The following is a 21977-nucleotide window of genomic DNA, read 5'->3' as shown; positions in this document are numbered from 1 at the left end:
TCTTTTGACTCCAACATGGCGGATATATGTATTTGTTCTCTGAGCTCCGTACTCAGATTATTGCATGGTTTGCTTTTTCCGTAAAGCTTTTTTGAAATCAGACACAGCGGTTGCATTAAGGAGAAGTGTATCTAAAGTTCCTTGCATAACACTTGTATTTTCATCAACATTTATAATGAGTATTTCTGTAATTTGATGTGGCTCTCTGCAAAATCACCAGATGTTTTGGAAGCAAAACATTACTGAACATAACGTGCCCATGTATACTGAGATTTTTTTATATAAATATGAACTTTATCAAACAAAACATACATGTATTGTGTAACATGAAGTCCTATGAGTGTCATCTGATGAATATCATCAAAGGTTAGCGATTAATTGTATCTCTATTTCTGCTTTTTGTGTATCCTCTCTTTGGCTGGAAAAATGGCTGTGTTTTTCTGTGGCTTGGATCTGACCTAACATAATCGTATGTGGTGCTTTCGCTGTAAAGCCTATTTGAAATCGGACACTGTGGAGGGATTAACAACAAGATTACCTTTACAATGGTATAAAATACTTGTATGTTTGAGGAATTTTACTTATGAGATTTCTGTTGTTTTGAATTTGGCGCCCTGCACTTTCACTGGTTGTTGTCATATCGATCCCGTTGACGGGATTTCAGCCCTAAGAAGATAAAGCGATGAATAGAGGTTGCATTAATCTCACCATCTCCGTTTTTATCATGAGAAAGTGACCAACAATTAGGTTCCTTGTTTATTGGAAGGATTTGTATGGAAAGCCAACATTAGATGTTGCCATCCTCAAGATCCGCACATGTTTTTACTATAACAGAGCAGCTGCAACACCCTTCAATTGAAGCAGCAGGATACAAAAACAGATCAAAAATTAAATCACAGATAATTCAAATGAAGCAGGAGGATTTATAAATTGGCTACAGTTATTATAATACATTTTCAAGCACCAAATTAAGTTTCAGGTATGTGTCAGATGTTGACGTGTCGAAGAAACAAAAGTTTATGTACAATACAGGGGCATCCAAACGACAGGTCAAAGACGGGCAGTGGTCAGTAATCCAGAGAAGGTGCAAAGGGTCCAGAACGGCAGGCAGTCTCAGGGTCAGGGCAGACAGGGGTCAATAATCCAGTGAGGTGGGGCAAGGTATAGAATGGCAGGCAGCGTCAGGGCGGGCAGAAAGGTCAAAACCGGGAAGGACTAGGAAACAGGAGCAAGAAACAGACAGAAGCAGGGGTACAAACACTGGTAGGTTTCACAAACAAAATGAACAGGCAACAGACAAACAGAGAACACAGGCATAAATACACAAGGGATAATAGGCAAGATGGGTGACACAAGCACAAAGACAGGTGAAACAGATCAGGGTTAAGGACATTTTCAAGGTAGGCCTATGCCAGCTCCAAATCCAAGTTCAAGTAGGCTACTTCAAGCCCATTATATTGTTTCAAATTGCAGGTCTAACATGGAAAACTAAATTATTGTCATGTTGTTTCATTACCAGATCATATTGTGAATAAGCCCACTATGCTATGTAATGTGTCATTATATCTAGAATAATTAATAGGGCTTGGTGTTGCACAATAATCCTACAAAATTGCACACAGAAGACTTGGTGACCAATCCGAGGCACAAAAACAAATGAAAACATTAACTCATTACCTTGATACTTCCTCTGTTAAATCAAGCAAGACCCTGTTGTAAATCAAGCAGACAGCAACAGATGATCAACATTGCTAAGGATATTATATTCAATGTGGATCCAGGCACAACTGTCTTCGCCGGCATAATGAATGAGACATCGAAATATGTGGACATTCCTCCCAAACATATTTTTTCCCCCAACACTTGGGCTGTTGATGCATCGCATGTGCTATCACAACAGCTGTTTGTCACTTGACTGTCATTTGGAAAATTCCTTCCTGGATCAGATGATGATGTGTGAAGATATCAAGGCATAACTAATCAGCTGGACACCAAATACCATCCACCAAGTATTATGGATAATTATTGAAGAACCACATTAATTAATGAAGCATTGTTTTAGGTTTTAAGTAGCAAGGTAAGTTGACTTTCAGTTAGACGCATTCGATTGTGCAATGCAAACATTATTTTGAATGTGTGTGCCCCCATGGAAACTGTTTTCACCCCCTAACATAAGGAGACACGAAATGTTACAGTTTTTATTTGAACCTTTATTTAACGAGGCAAGTCAGTTAAGAACAAATTCGTATTTACAGTGACAGCCTACCGGGGAACAGTGGGTTAATTGTCTTATTCAGCAGCATAACTTGTCAGCTCGGGGATTCGATCCAGCAACCTTTCGTTGCTGGCCCAACGCTCTAACCACTAGGTTAGTGGTTAGAGCGTTGCACTGCATTTCTGAATGCTCTACTGAAAAAACAGTCTAATAGCTAGATCCAGGATTCTGAAAGGGTCAAATTTAGATGTCTAATTTAACTGATTGATGCTTGATATATGATATAATGACAATTTACACTGCCATAAATGCAAGGACAGAAAAGTCATGTTTTATGTCACACGATTTTGGGGCAAATTGTTCAAGACACCAAGTATGACAAAAGGTTTTAAATCAACTCGTGAGTTTTATTGAATGTAGCTATGATCCCCTACTTATATGTTAAAGTAATGACATGAAAACAATTGGCATATTATTATCAATGATTTATCAACAGCTCTAACAAGTTGTCCAGTGCAGGAACTCCTCACTGGTACACTAGTTTATAGAAAGACCCATACATATTTTACATTCACTGAGTGTACAAAACCTCCTAAGATTGAGCTGCACCCCCTTGTTGCCGTCAGAACAGCTTCAATTCATCGGGGCATGGACTCTACAAGGTGTCAAAAGCATTCCACAGGGATGCTGGCCCATCTTGACTCCAATACTTCCCACAGTTGTGTCAAGTTGGCTGGATGTCCTTTGGATGATGGGCCATTCTTGATACACACGGGAAACTGATGAGTGTGAAAAACCCAGCAGTGTTGCAGTTCTAGACACACTCAACCCAGTGCACCTGGCACCTGTTACTATACCCCATTCAAAGGCACTTAAATCTTTACCCTCTGAATGGCACACATACACAATCCATGTCTCAATGGTCTCAAGGCTTAAAAATCCGTCTTTAACCTGTCTCCTCCCCTCCATCTACACTGATTGAAATGGATTTAACAGGTGACGTTAATAAGGGATCATAGCTTTCACCTGGATTCACCTTCTCAGTCTATGTCATGGACAGAGCAGGTGTTCCTAATGTTTTTTACACTCAGTCCATTTTACATACATGGTAGGCTACTTTTATACACAGTATAAAATATACACATTACTTTCCTTGCAAAAATGTATTTGTTGCTGCAAAGTTCCCGCAAGTTTGTGACAAAATGTTGCCAGAAGTTGTTTGCCACTAGTGGTGAATTTGCAGCAAACCTTTGGCAACAACAATATTTATTACGACTAGTGGCAAACAGTTCACCAATTTGTTTCTGGAAAACAATTCTCTCGAGATTATATTTGAATCTGTGCAAACCTGTGGCAACAATATGTACTGCCACTAGTGGCTCCCAGTTTACCAGAGGTTGTTTCTGGTGGGCACATCATTTCAAAGACCAGTAACTTTTGACGACCAGTCAAGGAGATAAGAAAAATCTGATGGAAATGGAAACCAAGAAATCTACCTACCAAAGTTGTCCGGTGAGTGTCTAACTTATTGATTTAATTTCTTAATAAACTTTAAATTGTCATAGCTAATTGATACCCGGTTAGCAATGTCATGTTTTATGGGATAGACAGAAACACGTAGTTGCTATATCAGTTTCAACCTGTCAATGCCACTGACTGGCTACAGTAGTGAACGTTCGATATTTTTGCGCTATTATTGTGATAGCTAGCTAGCTAACTAATGATTTACTGGTGTCTTTTATTACTGCTAGCATGTCAATATGCTAGCGTCACCTTCAGTAGTATTGTAATGAAACAGCAGGGAGCAGGTCTCGAACCCTCGACATTCGAGCCCGATGTCCGGCGTGCTATCGACTGTGCCGCAAAAGCATTCTCGTGCGGCAGGCTTATAAACCCAGGGTCGTTACACTACTCCCTCCTTTCAAAGAGCGCGTCCTCGCGCTAGCTTGCGACTCTACGTCTTGCAGGAACACGCTCACCGGTCAAGCACACGCACTGTCGTCGATGCGAGGTCCGATCACTTCTGACACCAGTGTAATGAAACCGGCATGGAGCAGGCCTCGAATCCTCGACCTTCAAGCGCGAGGTCCGGCGCGCTATCGACTGTGCTGCAAAAGCATGCTCATGCGGCAGGGTCGATTTCCGCGCTTATAAACTCAGGGTCGTTACAGTATGTTAGTAAGCACAACAGGTAGCCCTACCCACCATTAGGAAGAGGATGCATTGACACCCTGGAAAGATAAGTATGCGGTGCATTCATTCATACTTTTTTTGTTTGTTGTGTGTGTGATAAATTGCTGTATTGTCTTCAAGCTGGATAAATTAAGCAAATGCATGTATTCTCATAAATGTAGTCAATACTAAATTCATGCTTTGTAACAAGACCTTTCATTGCTTTAAACTACCTTATTAACTAGCTCTTCTCGGTCACGTGTTCTTTCACTCTTTCTTTCTAGAAGCAATCAGTTATCAGGCAAAGAGACAGATTGAGGCCTTCAATCAAACGGAGGACTGAGAAATATGCATGCACCAGGTCAAGACTTCTTGCATGCATGGCCTTGAGATGAAAGTTATCAATTATTTGTTTAGGAAAATAATATGGATTTCCATATAGGCATAACAAAATGTTTATGTTGCTCTTCTTCCACCCAAGCCTTATACACCTGAGTCAGAAAGAAGTGACAACTAGTAGAAAAGTGGCTCTTGATAATGATGTCCCCAGTCCAGATTGAAGATCTGAGTTTTAATCCATTGTATTGAGGCTTGACTGGAGGAAATAATTTTTTGTGGCTCTCTAGAAACACACATTTTGGAGGTAGGTGTAATAAGTCCCAGTATGCTAGCTACATTGTTTGTTCATATAGCATTTATACAAGGCAGATTGTTTCCTTTCTGAAAAATAGATATAATGCCAGTTTCAGTGGGAAGCGTAGCAACATCCCACTGGGCAAAAACTGTTTGTATCAACATTGTTTCCACGTCATTTCGACCCCCAAAAATCTATGTGATGACTTTGAATCAATGTGGAAAACTAATTGGATTTGCAAAAAGTCATCAAGTAAGGGAATTTCACCTCTTTTTTTTTTTTTTTTTTTTACCCAATCTTGAACCTAACTCCAATAACACGTTCATTTTTTTGGGGGGGGGGATTTCACATTGAATAAACATTTTGTTTACAACTCATGCAAATGTGAATCAAAACTAGATATTGAACTGACGACTGTGCCCGTGGGGATGCAGCCTAACCCCATTTTTCTTATCCTGCCCATTAGCTGCTGAGTCAAATTAAAAAAAAAATGTTTTCAGTAGGCCTATATTAATGTTGTTTTCTGATTGTTTCAGTGCATGCATTCAGCAAGCGTTCGACAGGATTTCTACAGGGCCGCCAGGTAGGCTAGCAGTTAAGAGCATTTGGCCAGTAACCAAAATGTCGCTGGTTCAAATCCCGAGCTGAGTAAGTGAAAGATGTGAGCAATGTGCTTAACCCTAATGGTTCCTGTAAATTGATCTGGATTAGTGCATCTGCTAAATGACAAAAAATTGAAGTAAAGTTCAGTCAGAGGCTATACTTCTTGAATGCTCATGTAAATTCTGAAGTTGCCCCTTGAGAACTCCTGGATATTTCTCTCATGTAAATGTTGTAGTTTTTGCTCTTTTCTTCATTAACACTGCATTATGTTTTTATTGTGAGATAGTTAAGAACGTTGTATTGGATTTTATGTGTTTAGACATTGAATACATTTTGTTTAGTTGTTTAGTTCTCTGTGAGAAGCAAGTACATTTAAAGTTATTTGTGATTTGGTTGATGTCTAAAACATTTTGATGTTGTTTAATACACTAAATAACCAATTTGCATATTCATAATGATTTTGCAGCAAACAGTAGAATGTTCGCCACAAGTTTCTCAGAGTAGTTTGCCAGAAGATCACAAGTCGGCCCAAATGTGCGCAACAGAATTAATTTGCATGTGAAAATATAAGCTTGCTGCAAATAGGCCAAAGATTTGCCACAACTCTTTGCCAGAAGCCTGTTTTTTTGGTAATGGCTAGTTCTCTGGACTTTTACTTTGATGAAGTAGGCTAGGATAGGATAGAAAATAGGTATATGATCTGAGTCATTAAATGTCAGGGAGATGATCACTTTTAAAGGGGAACTGCACCTGCTGATTTGGCCTCGTTTTTTGGCTTGTTCCTCAAGAAATGTTGCAAATAATAATTCAGAGACGTCAAAATCTCCATCACATCATCTTGCAAGTCTCCAAGTGCTGGTTCTGTTAGATGCATCCGTGAACTGCCAATGGCAGGTGATAGGTGATATCTATGTTGAAGTTTGAACAGGTTCTCCCCATCGATGACTGTTGGTGAGCCAATGCTCACCAACAGTCATCGATGGGGAGAACCCATAGCAATGTAGATCAGCTTGGTCGCAATGATCAGCTATGTTGAATCTGGGTGCAGACACAAACGCAGAGCATTATCAATGGCCTGTTCAGGGGCAGAACGACAGATTTGTACCTTGTCAGCTCGGGGGTTTGAACTTGCAACCTTCCGGTTACTAGTCCAACGCTCTAACCACTAGGCTACCCTGCCACACCAGATTATCAATGGTGGTTATGATTAGCCTGGTGAAACCAACCTGATCACTACATTCACCTTTCTATTTCACTTCAGATATCATAAAGTGTAATAGAATGGGGAACACAGCGATTAGGCTGGGTCCACCAGGCTAGGTTATACTCTGGACATTATTATATGCATATAATAAATGGAAGATAAACAACAAATTCATGTCAGTTTACATAAATTATGTTTCACAATTGGTTTATCAAATATATAAAAGTAATGAAGTGGGTTTCCTTCTGTATTTGTACAAATGGTGAACCTGTGAAAGCTGTTGACGCTGACAGGTGAAGGTTACTGGCTGGATACTTGCCGACATGTGGCTGACTGTTCAATTCATTGGAATGCTCACAGAGCGGGAATGTCTGTATGATGCTGATGAGGTCCCCGTTACTGGTCTCCTCTATGCTGCATGTTTGGCTGCAAACTGGAATAACTGCAGCAGGTAATCTTATGAGGTGGTGTTGACTGGGAGGGCCTGTGACAGGGTTATATAATAGATAGTAGTGAATTAGCATTTTGTTCTAAAGAAAGGACAAAGCATTTAGCTAATGCACTTCACAACCAAAATGACTCCACTAGATGTGTAGTCTTGGCTGGGGAATTGGCTACTAGTTTATCAAGCTGGGTATTTTTTAATACAGCTTTTCACATTTCACATAGCACTAATTACCTATCGTTGTTCATGAAGCCGTCCCTGCCATCAGAGCAGTAACTAGGGTCGCTATCAGAGGCCTCATGATGGTGTGTCCTTTTCATAGGAGTCGAGGGAGACCTGGCAACAATGGAGGTGTCACAAGGGTACTTGTGTCGCATGACACACTTTTAGTAGGAGGTCTTGCCTGACAAGCTGTGAAAATAGCAAGTGAACGGTGAATACAATTATTTTTGGAGGTCACTCAAACCATGTCCAGCAATCACATTGCTGGACATGTTATGATACCCACCTTTGCTCCTTTGGGTAGTTACCAGCATCCGTTCATGACCAGGGGATCAGTCTGGCACCCAACTGTGTACTTTGTCTTACAGAAAAACAGGGTCAACGATTGTCATCATCACTCAGTTATGAAAATGGATAGAGAAATAATGTAATCTTGTTTGGAAGCTAATTCTAGCTTTACGGATGTAGACTGACTGGCACCAGATTGGATTAGATTCAGGCCGGTGACACCGTTGCACTATGCAACCAACTGTGACATGGTTTGCTATGATCCTGGGTTGGGTTGGGTTTGTTGCTGCTAGTTAGTACACTGTTGTTGTCAGACGTGAGTTAACAAATGCCACCAAAGCTGCATCCAATATTTATTTGAGCCCTAGAGATGGGATGCACCTTGGAGGCTAATGTGGCTGTTTCGTCTAAATTACACTAATTTATAGGGACATGGAAATATGATGACATCGCTAAAGTACGCTAATAATTAGTAGGAAACAACTCAAATTTACTTGAGAAAGATGTTTCCACTACTGTTACTAGCAAAGTTTGTCAAAAATAGCTAGCAGTGCTAATGTTAGCTCGCTAAAATAGGGTGGTCTCCTCCATCTTAGTTAGGTGGCTAAAGTTATACTGTGTCTAAAGTCAATCTGGCGACATCACAATCATGACAAGGGTTTCCTACGAATTATTTGGCTTCTTTTGAAATGTTATTGTTTTTACAAGCCAAATCCGAGTTGTATTGAGGTAGGCTAATGTTAGGTAGCTAGATAGCTAATTAGGTAGTTAGCTAGCTAGTTAGGTACAAATGTAAGTAGATAGCTAACATCAGCTATGCTAGCGATGATAATGATTATCGAAATATACATAACCAGCAGTTTATGGTCTAGTTACCAGTATACTCACCAGTGGAGGCTGCTGAGGGGAGTACGGCTCATAATAATGGTTGTAACGGCGCGAATGGAATGGCATCAAACCATGTTACAATTGGCACATTCATCCCCCCCACCTCTCCCCTGTAACTATTCCCCAGGTCATTGCTGTAAATGAGAATGTGTTCTCAGTCAACTAACCTGTTTGATGTATTTTATACCATTCCACCTATTCCACTCCAGCCATAAGCACAAGCCCCTCCTCCCCAGTTAAGGTGCCACCAACCTCCTCTGATACTCACCACCATTGGGGACCAACAAACTCCAACCATCTATTCTGCATGGTAGGGTACTCGGGTCCTTCGGTAGGGCATGCAAACCATAGTTGGCTGTGATCATTCCATACAGAGTTTGTCAGTCTCAAATGGCCATGATCCTTTGAACATGATGAAACAACGGTGCCCCAATTCAATGAAGGGAAGCGAAGTGGGTGGAGGGGCAATTTACACGTGGAGCTTGGCAAAAGAGGACATGAATTGTTGACATAATTGTAATCCAAACCCAACTTTAATTTACTTGTTGTGACGCACTCAGTTTCCAAACTCCGTTTTAGATGAGATTAGACTTATCCTATTTACACTTTGTAGTCAATTTTGACACTAGAATATATTTTTACCCATATCGATGCCATATAGGGCATTTTCAAATGGATAGGTTTGTTTTTAGGGACAGTTGCTCTTTAATAGTGGAATAAATTGTGATTATTGGACAGAGAGAGACTTTCAATGTCCATCAAGTTATCAGTGTTTTCTGTAATGAACTGAAAAATAAAGTCATCGTAAACGTCTAAGTTACTGCTTACACTCTAAAAAGTAAAGGTTCCTGGAGTATCTTTTAGGGGTTTTTCAAATTGAAACTGTGGGGGGAACCCTAACCCTTATAAGTTCTTCAAAGAACCCCTTTTAATGGATCCTCGAATAACCTTTTGAAGAACCTTTTGGAGTACATTTTTAAAAAACTACCCCTTCCCCCCTCCCCTAATAATAATATTATTATTAATAATAACAATAATACGCATAAAAATAACAAAGTATTTTAGTTGTCAGCCTTTATTATGATTTTAGTGGCAAAGCAGAATTAAAAATCCAAATATGAGGTAAACTCCCAGCAGAGCCCCAAGTCCAATAGTAATATCCTCTGGCATGTTGATTTTCTCTGCATCCATAGCCAGAATAATTTTTGCAGTGAATGGTGATCAAACAGGTTTCCTGTCATATTCATGTTGTAGGGAGGGTGAAGTCTGTGAATCCAAAAGATACTAATTATACAGATGATTAACAAAACATGCACAAGACAGTATTCATACCTTGGTTTTTGTGGTTAATGTGAATGAAAAGAACTGGTTTGATAATGGTTATCATACACATACCTTGTCCATAATGTAGAGGGCTATGGAATATTAATTGAAGAGGTAAGGGAGGAGGATGGTAAATATGATCTCCTTAACATACTAATAGACATACAGTTGAAGTCGGAAGTTTACATAAAAATGAGCCAAATACATTTAAACTTTTCACAATTCCTGACATTTAATCCTAGTAAAAAATCCCCTGTTTTAGGTCAGTTAGGATCACCACTTTATTTTAAGAATGTGAAATGTCAGAATAATAGTGATTATTTCAGCTTTTATTTATTTCATCACATTCCCAGTGGGTCAATTGGTATTTTAGAGCATTGCCTTTTAAATTGTTTAACTTGGGTCAAACATTTCATGTAGCCTTCCACAAGCTTCCCACAATAAGTTGGGTGAATTATGGCCCATTCCCCCTGACAGAGCTGGTGTAACTGAGTCAGGTTTGTAGGCCTCCTTGCTCACACACGCTTTTTTAGTTCTGCCCACAAATATTCAATAGGATTGAGGTCAGGGCTTTTTTTTTTTTTTTTTTTTTTTGCCACTCGAATACGTTGACTTTGTTGTTCTTAAGCCATTTTGCCACAACTTTGGAAGTATGCTTGGGGTCATTGTCCATTTGGAAGACCCATTTGCGACCAAGCTTTAAATTCCTGACTGATGTCTTGATGTTGCTTCAATATATCCACATAATATACCATCCTCATGATGCCATCTATTTTGTGAAGTGCCCCAGTCCCTCCTGCAGCAAAGCACCCCCACAACATGATGTTGCCACCCCCGTGCTTCACGGTTGGGATGGTGTTCTTCGGGCTTGCAAGCCTCCACCTTTTTCCTCCAAACATAACGTTGGTCATTATGGCCAAACAGTTCTATTTTTGTTTAATCAGACCAGAGGACATTTCTCCAAAAAAGTACAACGTGCAGTTGCAAACCGTAGTCTGGCTTTTTTATGGCAGTTTTGGAGCAACGGCTTCTTCCTTGATGAGCAACCTTTCAGGTTATGTCAATATATGACTCGTTTTACTGTGGATATAGATACTTTTGTACCTGTTTCCTCCAGCATCTTCACAAGGGCCTTTGCAGTTGTTCTGGGATTGATTTGCACTTTCGCACCAAAGTACGTTCATCTCTAGGACACAGAAACGCGTCTCCTTCCTGAGCGTTATGACAGCTGTGTGGTCCCATGGTGTTTATACCTGCGTACTATTGTTTGTACAGATGAACGTGGTACCTTCAGGCGTTTGGAAATTGCTCCCAAGGATGAGCCAGACTTGTGGTCTACAATTTTCTTTCTGAGGTCTTGGCTGATTTATTTTGATTTTCCCATGATGTCAAGCAAAGAGGCACTGAGTTTGAAGGTAGGCATTGAAATACATCCACAGGGACACCTCCAATTGACCCAAATGATGTAAATTAGCCTATCAGAGGCTTCTAAAGCCTTGACAATTTTCTGGAATTTCCCAAGCTGTTCAAAGGCACAGTCAACTTAGTGTATGTAAACGTCTGACCCACTGGAATTGTAATAGTGAAATAATCTGTTTATAAACAATTGTTGGAAAAATGACTTGTGTCATGCACAAAGTAGATGTCCTAACCAACTTGACAAAACTATAGTTTGTTAACAAGAAATGTGTGGAGTGGTTGAAAAACAAGTTTTAATGACTTCAACCTAAGTGTATTTAAATTTCCGACTGCAACTGTACCTTTTGTATGCCTCCTCATCTGTATACCTACAGACACAAAAGTTAGTAGTTCATTCATCTGCACCCAATACAGCTAGCTTTCAACATATTCTTATAGCCTACATATTCTTAGATCTTTGTTGATTTATAGTTATTGAATTGAATTTAGATCATACAAGGGACAAACCTTACATTAAATTGAGATCTTTACATTTTTCAGTTAAGTGCCTGCATCTGCTGTCCTTTCAAATCCAAATGTTTCAGTTGGGCAGTTGGGTTCCTGCAAGAACCCCCAACAACTAAGGAGGTTCCTCAATGAATGCCACATCCCATTGGGTGGCCAAGAACCCTAAGGTTCTTCTAAGAACTTTGAGGATCTTTCGAAGAACCCTTGTTAAACCCCTCATTTTTAGAGTGTGCCCTGACCCTGGCCTCAACAACATGCCTAGAATACCTTTCGGATGAGACAAGTGGTCAAAGAGATGGAAGATTCAGAGGACCATTGCAAGCATGTCTAGTCAGTCTGGGGTGTACATCATGCCTTATCCAGTTTATTTTTTGCATCAAGGCTTGTTTATTGGTTTAACATCCGGCTTACTAAAACGGACAAACTCCATGAAGTCTCGAGCACTGGGTCACTATTCTGCCGTGGGCTGGCAGGCAGGTGTGTTCATCGGGTGCCCTCGTGAAACCCCAGACCTCAAACTTGTATAAATATAATAGCACATTGCAGGAGGACGCGGGGATCCGAGGGGAGTGGAGCGAAACGTGCCTGTCAAAATGCTACAAATCTCTGGGAGAATGTAAACGAAGTTGTCAATTCATCAGTCAGCTACATTAGAGGCTTCGATCTAGATTGTGAGAGGTTTACCCCAATCTCAATACATTTTCCCTGACATAATAGGAAATGTTTGAGGCTACTTATCTGTGTATATGCAGGATGATAGAAATAGATCAAATTTTATTTTAAGAATAGGCCTATTGGTAAGGCTTTTGGTTCTGATATGTTTAATGTCTAAAAAATACAGTGGGGCAAAAAAGTACAGTATTTAGTCAGCCACCTATTGTGCAAGTTCTCCCACTTAAAAAGATGAGAGGCCTGTAATTTTCATCATAGATACACTTCAACTATGACAGACAAAATTAGAAAGAAAATCCAGAAAAACACATTGTAGGATTTTTAATGAATTTATTTGCAAATTACGGTGGAAAATAAGTATTTGGTCAATAACAAATGTTTCTCAATACTTTGTTATATACCCTTTGTTGGCAATGACAGAGGTCAAAGTTTTCTGTAAGTCTTCACAAGGTTTTCACACACTGTTGCTGGTATTTTGGCCCATTCCTCCATGCAGATCTCCTCTAGAGCAGTTATGTTTTGGGGCTGTTGCTGGGCAACACGGACTTTCAACTCCCTCCAAACATTTTCTATGGGGTTGAGATCTGGAGACTGTCTAGGCCACTCCAGGACATTGAAATGCTTCTTACGAAGCCACTCCTTCGTTGCCCGTGCGGTGTGTTTGGGATCATTATCATGCTGAAAGACCCAGCCACATTTCATCTTCAATGCCCTTGCTGATGGAAGGAGGTTTTCACTCAAAATCTCATGATACATGGCCCCATTCATTCTTTCCTTTACACGGATCAGTCGTCCTGGTCCCTTTGCAGAAAAACAGCCCCAAAGCATGATGTTTCTACCCCCATGCTTCACAGTAAGTATGGTGTTCTTTGGATGCAACTCAGCATTCTTTGTCCTCCAAACATGACGAGTTGAGTTTTTACCAAAAAGTTATATTTTGGTTTCATCTGACCATATGACATTCTCCCAATCATCTTCTTCTGGATCATCCAAATGCTCTCTAGCAAACTTTAGACGGGCCTGGACATGTACTGGCTTAAGCAGGGGGACACGTCTGGCACTGCAGGATTTGAGTCCCTGGCGCCGTAGTGTGTTACTGATGGTAGGCTTTGTTACTTTGGTCCCAGCTCTCTGCAGGTCATTCACTAGGTCCCCCCGTGTGGATCTGGGATTTTTGCTCACCGTTCTTGTGATAATTTTGACCCCACGGGGTGAGATCTTGCGTGGAGCCCCAGATCGAGGGAGATTATCAGTGGTCTTGTATGTCTTCCATTTCCTAATAATTGCTCCCACAGTTGATTTCTTCAAACCAAGTTGCTTACCTATTGCAGATTCAGTCTTCCCAGCCTGGTGCAGGTCTACAATTTTGTTTCTGGTGTCCTTTGACAGCTCTTTGGTCTTGGCCATAGTGGAGTTTGGAGTGTGACTATTTGAGGTTGTGGACAGGTGTCTTTTATACTGATAACAAGTTCAAACAGGTGCCATTAATACAGGTAACGGATGGAGGACAGAGGAGCCTCTTAAAGAAGAAGTTACAGGTCTGAGAGTGCCAGAAATCTTGCTTGTTTGTAGGTGACCAAATACTCATTTTCCACCATAATTTGCAAATAAATTAATTAAAAATCCTACAATGTGATTTTCTGGATTTTTTTTTTCTTCTAATTTTGTCTGTCATAGTTGAAGTGTACCTATGCTGAAAATTACAGGCCTCTCTCATCGTTTCAAGTGGGAGAACTTGCACAATTGGTGGCTGACTAAATACTTTTTTTGCCCCACTGTATGTCTAAAATAATAATGCAACAGTAGCACAACAAAGTACATGACAGGATAGAAATACATACCTTGAATATGAGATAATACCTGTTAAAGGGCAGCCAGAGCCCCACTTGATTTGAAACATAAAAATAACAAACACTGGAGTTCCATTTGGGGTTATAATATGGTAAGACAGTTGTACTAAGCTCATAAAGAATGTACAGCCCATTCTTCAAAAAACAATGGGTTATTATTAATTGAAATAGGTTGTTGAAATAACCCTCTTACGGACTGTGGCTTTGTTAGACTGTGATGCCCCAATTCACTCACACTGTTCTGTAGCAAGGTTCTATCGTATGGTTCTAACTTCAAATGTTATCTCCAGGTGTCAGAAGGGAAAACCATCAGCTGCCAGGAAACGGGTGCTTTTGGAACTGTTTATTGGTGTAAGAAGAAAAATATGACCAGCATGGCTATGCTTAGATGAAACCCACTCATGGTAGTGATTCCATGTTATGTGGCACACTGAGGTCTAAGTGAAAGAAGACGTCTCTATGGTAACAGCATGCTGCCGCATCTGGGCTAACTCCTTGTCCCAAAGGACCAATGAATCTCCAACCGCTCTGATATTTAACGTCCACACTTCCTTACGTTCTATTCTCTCCATCCTCCTATTCAAGCTCAGTCCTCAAGACAATTCATCTCTCTCAACTCTACCCTGAAATGACTTGCTTTTTTGAAAGCCTATGTCCATATACACATCTTTTGGCTGGACTGTAAGGCCAGAGGTGGGACCAAGTCACTATTATTTGAGTAACAAGCGAGTTTCAAGTCACAAGGTCCGAGTCCCAAGTAGAACGGGTTGAGTCTCGGAGTCAAGTCGTCCATTCTAAGAACAGGTCGAGGCTAGTGACAAGTTTTTTTCAAGTCAAGTAAAAAAAAATGCATCTATACATGCAGTGACTGCTAACCTTTGTCTATTTATTGAGGCTAGCAGACAGCCTTCATTATTTTGTCTATAACACTTTTTTTTTTAAACTAGGCAAGTCGGTTAAGAACAAATTCTTATTGACAATGACGGCCTACCCCTGCAAACCCAGGCGACGCTGGGCCAATTGTGCGCCGCCCTATGGGACTCCAAATCATGGCCGGAAGTGAACCAGGGACTGCAATAACACCTTTTAGCACAGAGCGCTGTGCCACTCCGTAGCCCTGAGATTTTGATCATGTAATTGTAAAATAGAGACCTTGTAGTAGCCTTAAGGGCATGAAATCAGCAGGAGGCAAAGCAGGTTGACGTGCTCTGAGTGTAGTTTTATTTACAAGTCTTGGCGATTTAATTGTAAAAGCCCCATACAAGTAGATTTATCTGACTGGACACAGGCAGACGGCAAGATTCTACAGCCTCCCCCTGAGAAAACAAATGTAATCTGTCTAACAGGAGCTCAAGAAGGAACATAAGCGCTTGACCCCTCCCAGGAACCATACAATCAAATCAAAGTTTAATTGTCACATGCGCCCGAATACAACGGGTGTAGTAGACCTTACAGTGAAATGCTTACTTACAGGCTCTAACCAATAGTGCAAAAAATGTATTGAGTGAACAATAGGTAAGTAAAGAAATTAAAACAACAGTAAAAAGACAGTGAAAAACAGTAGCGAGGCCATATACAGTAGCGAGGCTATACAAGTAGCGAGGCTACATGCAGACACCGGTTAGTCAGTCTGATTGAGGTAGTATGTAGATATGGTTAAAGTGACTGCAGATATATGATCAGAGTAGCGGTAGCGTAGAACCAATAAACCGGTTCTACAATGTAAAATACCATTTCCACATCCATTGTTACATTGGTACACTTGTCTGACTCAGACTTAATGATTATTAATGATATTCCATCACCATTCATACATGGAACAATACTTTTCTCTTACTCAACACACTTGACTCCAAACCGTGGTGCGCAGGCCACCTAGCCTATTTCTATGCGCACCGAAGCGCAAATGCTGCTATTACGCACAGCCAGAATGACAGACATAGGACACGGAACTCCGAACTAACCTGGGAAATATCAACAAAGGAAACCATACATTGAATTAAATAAAATAAAAAACTTCTACATGAGTGTTGTGGACGTTCATGTGCACGCTAAACATCGCGCCCACTCAGAGGGTGGGGCGGCAGGGTAGCCTAGTGGGGTAACCGGAAGGTTGCAAGTTCAAATCCCCGAGCTGACTAATCTGTCGTTCTGCCCCTGAAATAAGAATTTGTTCTTTACTGACTTGCCTACCTGTTGCAATAAACGGTACGTGTATAGAATGATGAAATGCTAGCAATTATTTTATGATTAGATGGAATGTAGAATTATACATTTAAATGTGTGAAAGCAACAGCAAACATTTCAACAAGAGAACAAAGCGCTCTCTGCTGGCGGGAGTTTGGAGGTCGCAAGTGGAGAGAGGCACCTATGTTGCGTCCTCGCCACAGTAATTCATTTGAACGAAAAATTCCAAATCTTAAGTAAATGATGAACTTCAAGTAATTTTGATGTACAAATTATCAAGTCGCGTCTCATGCCATCAAATTGGTGACTTGGAGTCAGACTTGATTCCAAGTCATGTGACTGCTGTAGGCCCAAAACTCACTCCTGGACCATCAGTGACAGACAATCTTAGACTGTGGCTTTAATAGGAAACCAAGGAAGTGTGTGCCTAGGAAATGAAATGCATAAAAGCTTTTACATTTTTTAAAATTAAAACTCTTTCTAAACTAACTATATTACACATGGAAAACATTTCATGAGCAACTCATAAGTTAAGTTAAATACATTTGATTTAAAATAATTTAATTCATAAACAACGGTCCCAAATACCTCATAACTTTAAGAGGTGAGAAATAAAGGGCCATTTGATGAAGCAGAAGCTGACTCCCCACCTGACCTACCCGGTACCAAGTCTCTCTACGTCTCTTCAATAGCTGTGAAACGTTAGTTAAATACCTCACGTGCTTTTGTCATTATCATTCCCCTTCACAGGGCTGCCACACTGCTTTAGCCTGGGAGCTAATAACTCAGAGTGGTATGTGGGGAAAGTATGCTTTACAATATGACTCGGGCCCTTTGCTGACGGGGCCGAACGGCGGGGGGCCCATTTGAAGCATTTTCAGATGAGCATTGGGACCTTCAATAATTTCCTCTTCAGATTGAACAGCTCTCCTGGTGCCCAGCACAAACACGCTAAGCAGAGAGTCTAGATAAACAGAGACGCTTTAAGTATTTTCTAGGTGTTAAGCGCTAAGGGGGCTGTAGGTAATTGTAGCCGTCGTGGCTAATCTCGACTGGATAGAGAAATGTCAAATTAGCATGTATATACATCCATACCTTTTACTCAGTGTTATTTTATTGGTGTGTTAATTGAGCTCCACAAAAGTTACTTTCATTGTGCTTTAGACAATGCACAAGCACACTCAACTCCTTATAGCAGACCTAAGGATTTGGGCCTGGGGTGTAAGCTAGGTGAGATGCAGGGATGGACAGTTTACTGTAAGTGTCGCCTCAGTGTTGACATCTGCTGATGACAACCCCATCGTCACCCCCTCGTTTTAGCCAATCAGCTAAGCAAACAGGTCCCATGTTTGCCTTTGGTTTTTGGTTTGGTCATCTCCCCTCCAACCCAATCCAGGCCAGCCTTAGCCTTTCAGGCCACCTGGGTACTGTGAACATAAACAGGACGCTGTGAACCTGGGCCCAGCAGCTAGGCTTACCTTGCTAACCTTGGCACCACGGTCACAAGTGCAATGCTAATCACGCTAGCTGTGTTTGTGCAGGAGGCAGTGGAGTGACCTTACCCTTGTCAGCACCCTACTGACAGTTCCTTCTCCATTCCCTCTCTCACCTGTTTACTTAATCAGTCTTTGACTCTCCATCTCATCAACAAGAAACCCTCTATTCCAGATGGGGTTTGTAGTTGGGGGTGGGGTTGTGTTTTAGGTTCAGATCCTGGAAGTTGTACATATAATTGTGTTTTCGCCAACATAATGGCTCTGGCAACACTGTTTGCTGTAACTGTCAAGTTAATGAAATGTGCTTGAGTTGAATGTGAGGGGGGAAAGGGGAGAAAGTTCATGACTACTTTCAGTGGAGAGAAATACCAGTCCGATTTTTATTTTATTTTTTCCCCCCCAAACCAATATGCACCGATAATATGTATCAAAAGCGAAAAGGTCGAAAAAGCTGAAGGCTCGATTCAATCCATATGGCAGAAGTTTCATGTTATAGCTCAATTGAAATGTAATGTTCCCACGTTGGCGGAGACTGCATTCACGGTGCACGCTGCATTATTCATACCTTTACATTTAAATTGCGCTATAACGTGGAACTTCTACGAAACGGATTGAATTGAGCCCTTGGCTTTAGTTTTTTTTTTTACATATATGGCTCAAATATTGTTACCATGGCCAATTCATGTGCAAGTCAGGCATTTTGAACTCCACACTGAGGATAGACCTTTTCCTCTCTATAGCCCTGAATATCAAAGTGAAGAGAGCGGCACTGCAGGGCCTCTGGGGACCTCTGGCACCCCGGGCCCCTGTCCACACTCGAGAACGCCTATGAGAAACCTGCATCATATTAAACCAACCTAAACGCTTCAAGCTGTTACACACTCCCCTATGAAACCTTTATGAAGGGCCCCTAATGCAATTTGAGAAACACGTTGTCAATCGCCGTTGCAGTGGAGGAGGTGTGGATATATGAATGGATGGCCACAGAGAGGCATATGACAGTGAAGAATGGCTCTTTGAGTTTTAGTGCCTATGGTTTCTATGCCCCCCCCCCAACAACATATACTCACTGAAATTGTCTCTTGCTTCATTCACCAAAGGGGCTTACCATAAGTATAGAGTCTGGATATCAACACTATATTGTGTAATAACCTAAGTGGCCAATTCTGCACCGCCTCATTGGTCTCCCGGTCGCAACAGGCTGCCTGGGATTGAACACGGTTCTGTAGTGAAGCCTCAAGCACTACGATGCAGTGCCTTAGACCGCTGCGCCACTCGGGAGGCGTCGTTTTGAACTTCTAACGTGGTAGGGATAATAAAGAAGGGAGTGGTTTGTGACACACAAGAGCAGCAGCTCACCTATTTATCAGCTCATACTTCAGTTACACCTCCAATACTGCCAAAGTATCCACTATGATTGAATAGTGGCCTAGGTATTGAGCCTGGTTTCCTGGATACTCTCCATTGAGAATTCTCTAGGACTAGGCTTAAGCTAAATCCAAGAAACCAGCCCCACCTGTATATGAAACAGGGAGAGCTTGTCATACAAATCAGTTTGTCTATGAGTGGGGTCCTTCTTTCTCTACATTTTATTTTACAGTAATCAGAGTAGTCTATGCGCTATACTTTTGTCAGAACTTGTGTAACCAATACATTTGAGGACATTTCCCTCTATAATGCTGCAGATTACAAGTCACTCCTCCTTACTGGAAAAAAAGTGACTTAATATTGGGAAATCTCCCCGTTTCGTTGAAAAGCCCAAAACTAACTTCCTCCATTACTGGGTCATGGTTGGCGGTAGTGGTGGTGTTGGTGATAGTCAGAGATGGACTGTCAATAGGAAAGTTATCGCAAATGCCAGATGGGGTGGTCCATCTTTAGCCAATTGGGGCTGTCTAAAATTTAGGAAAATAATGGGCTGGTGTGTTAACATTGCCCGGGCCGATTTCTGGTCCCAGTCCCTCCCTGGAAATGCTAACATTACAGCCAATAGTATATTTTTACGTCACATAAGGAGGGACTACTGCTACTGTTAAAGGTCCAATAGCCATTTTTATCTCAATATCAAATATTTTCTGGGTAACAATTAGGTACCTTACTTATCAGGTTTTCTTCCAACCTTTTTACGTGAGTATAGTACATTTCTAATACAATATGTAATTATAGGCTTGATGGAAACAGAAAATGCGTCAGTAAACGTTCCCAAATGTCGACAAAACAAAATACGTCACCCATGGTGGGATCTTTTTGTGTTTGTAAAAATTAATTATAGAAGAAATGGCATTTGAAACGCCATTTTATTCTGGTGACATTATCATCAGTGCTTGGCTGCCTTTTGTCAAATAAAAATAATCTCGCTCTTTTGTCCGTAATAATCTTGTGTAGGCTATACCCGCACTATGTCTGTGAGCTGTTGGCTAGAGCACACATGCCAATACCAGTGGGAACACTCACTATATAACGCAAACAAATGTGAGAAAAAGATCGGTAGAGTTGAAAATGTGCTGGATATCCATTTAACTTGACATTTTTATTCAGTACATTGGAATTTTACCGCAAAAGGTATTTTTACGTGCACTAAATAATCGCACACAAGAAGTACATTTGTTTTAGAATATTCGCATGAAAATCCGTCGCAAATTGGATGGAAATCTAGCTAGAGTGATTTCAATTAAAATGGTCAAAAAGAAACAAAATTAGCTTTTATGCAAAGGACAATTTCTCAAGCAAGAATGTTTGTAGGACTGTCTGGGAGTGGTCTGAGTGGGGAGGGGGAAATTAAGCATTTGTTTTGGAACTTTCTTATTGGTCTATTAACTAATTCACCTCGTGTTGATTTTGGCAGAGAATTTAAAACTCCATTCCACCAAAACAGGCTGAAATTTCAGGTGGTCTTTTCAAACAGCTCTTACACTAAAAGGGCATTATCATAATTTTCACAATTTCACAGTATTATTCCAGCCTCATAGTGTGGAAATATACACTGAAACATATAAATGCAACATGCAAAGTGTTGGTCCCATGTTTCATGAGCTGAAATAAAAGATCACAGAAATGTTCCATATGCACAAAAAGCTTATTTCTCTCAAATGTTGTGCACAGATGTGTTTACATCCCTGTTAGTGAGGACATTTCCCTCTGTAATGCTGCAGAACATGAGTCACTCCTCTTTACTGGAAAAGAGTGGCTTAATATTGTGAAATCTCCCAGTTTCATTGAAAAGCCAACAACTAACTTCCTCCATTACTGGGTCATGGTTGGTGGTAGTGGTGGTGTTGGTGATAGTCAGAGATGGACTGTCAATAGGAAAGGTCTCGCAAATGCCAGATGGGGTGGTCCATCTTTAGCCAATTGGGCCTGTTGGACAAATAATGTGCTGGTGTGGTGGCCTAGAGGGAAAAAAACATGGCCTGTGTGTTTAAATTGCCCGGGCCAATATCTTTTCCTAGTCCATTCCTGGTGTTAGTGCCTGAACAGGTGATGTTTACAGACTGTAGTTTTTGTGGGGGCATGTTTGTTCTCCTGATTCCCTTCAGTGTGTCACTCAGTGTGACCATGGTGGCTAACAGAGCAAAGTTTGCCCACAGCTGCTTGTCAAAACGACAGGGGAGAGAAATGCTTGGCTGCCGTTTGACAAATAAAAATAATCTCGCCGGTTATCTTTTGTCGGTTATAATCTCATGTAGGCTATACCCGCACTATGTCTGTGAGCTGTTGGCTAGAGCACACATGCCAATACCAGTGGGGACACTCGCTATATAATGCACAAAAAAGTGTAAGAAAAAGATCAGCAGGGTTGAAAATGTGTTTGAAACCCATTTAACTTATTCGCATGAAAATCTGTCGCCAATT

The 21977-nt window shown here is 40.9% G+C and overlaps 1 long non-coding RNA gene across 1 annotated transcript; it reads left to right on the top strand.

Moving 5' to 3' along the window:
- The first annotated feature begins 3235 nt into the window (after positions 1 to 3235).
- Positions 3236 to 7065, top strand: LOC118956139. The gene is made up of 2 exons (XR_005045723.1): positions 3236 to 3727; positions 4672 to 7065. It is a non-coding gene; the product is annotated as an uncharacterized LOC118956139 (long non-coding RNA).
- The last annotated feature ends 14912 nt before the right edge of the window (positions 7066 to 21977 follow it).

Source organism: Oncorhynchus mykiss, chromosome 3, assembly GCF_013265735.2.
Source record: "Oncorhynchus mykiss isolate Arlee chromosome 3, USDA_OmykA_1.1, whole genome shotgun sequence".
NCBI lineage: Eukaryota > Metazoa > Chordata > Actinopteri > Salmoniformes > Salmonidae > Oncorhynchus > Oncorhynchus mykiss.
This window is presented reverse-complemented; position numbering and strand designations above follow the sequence as displayed.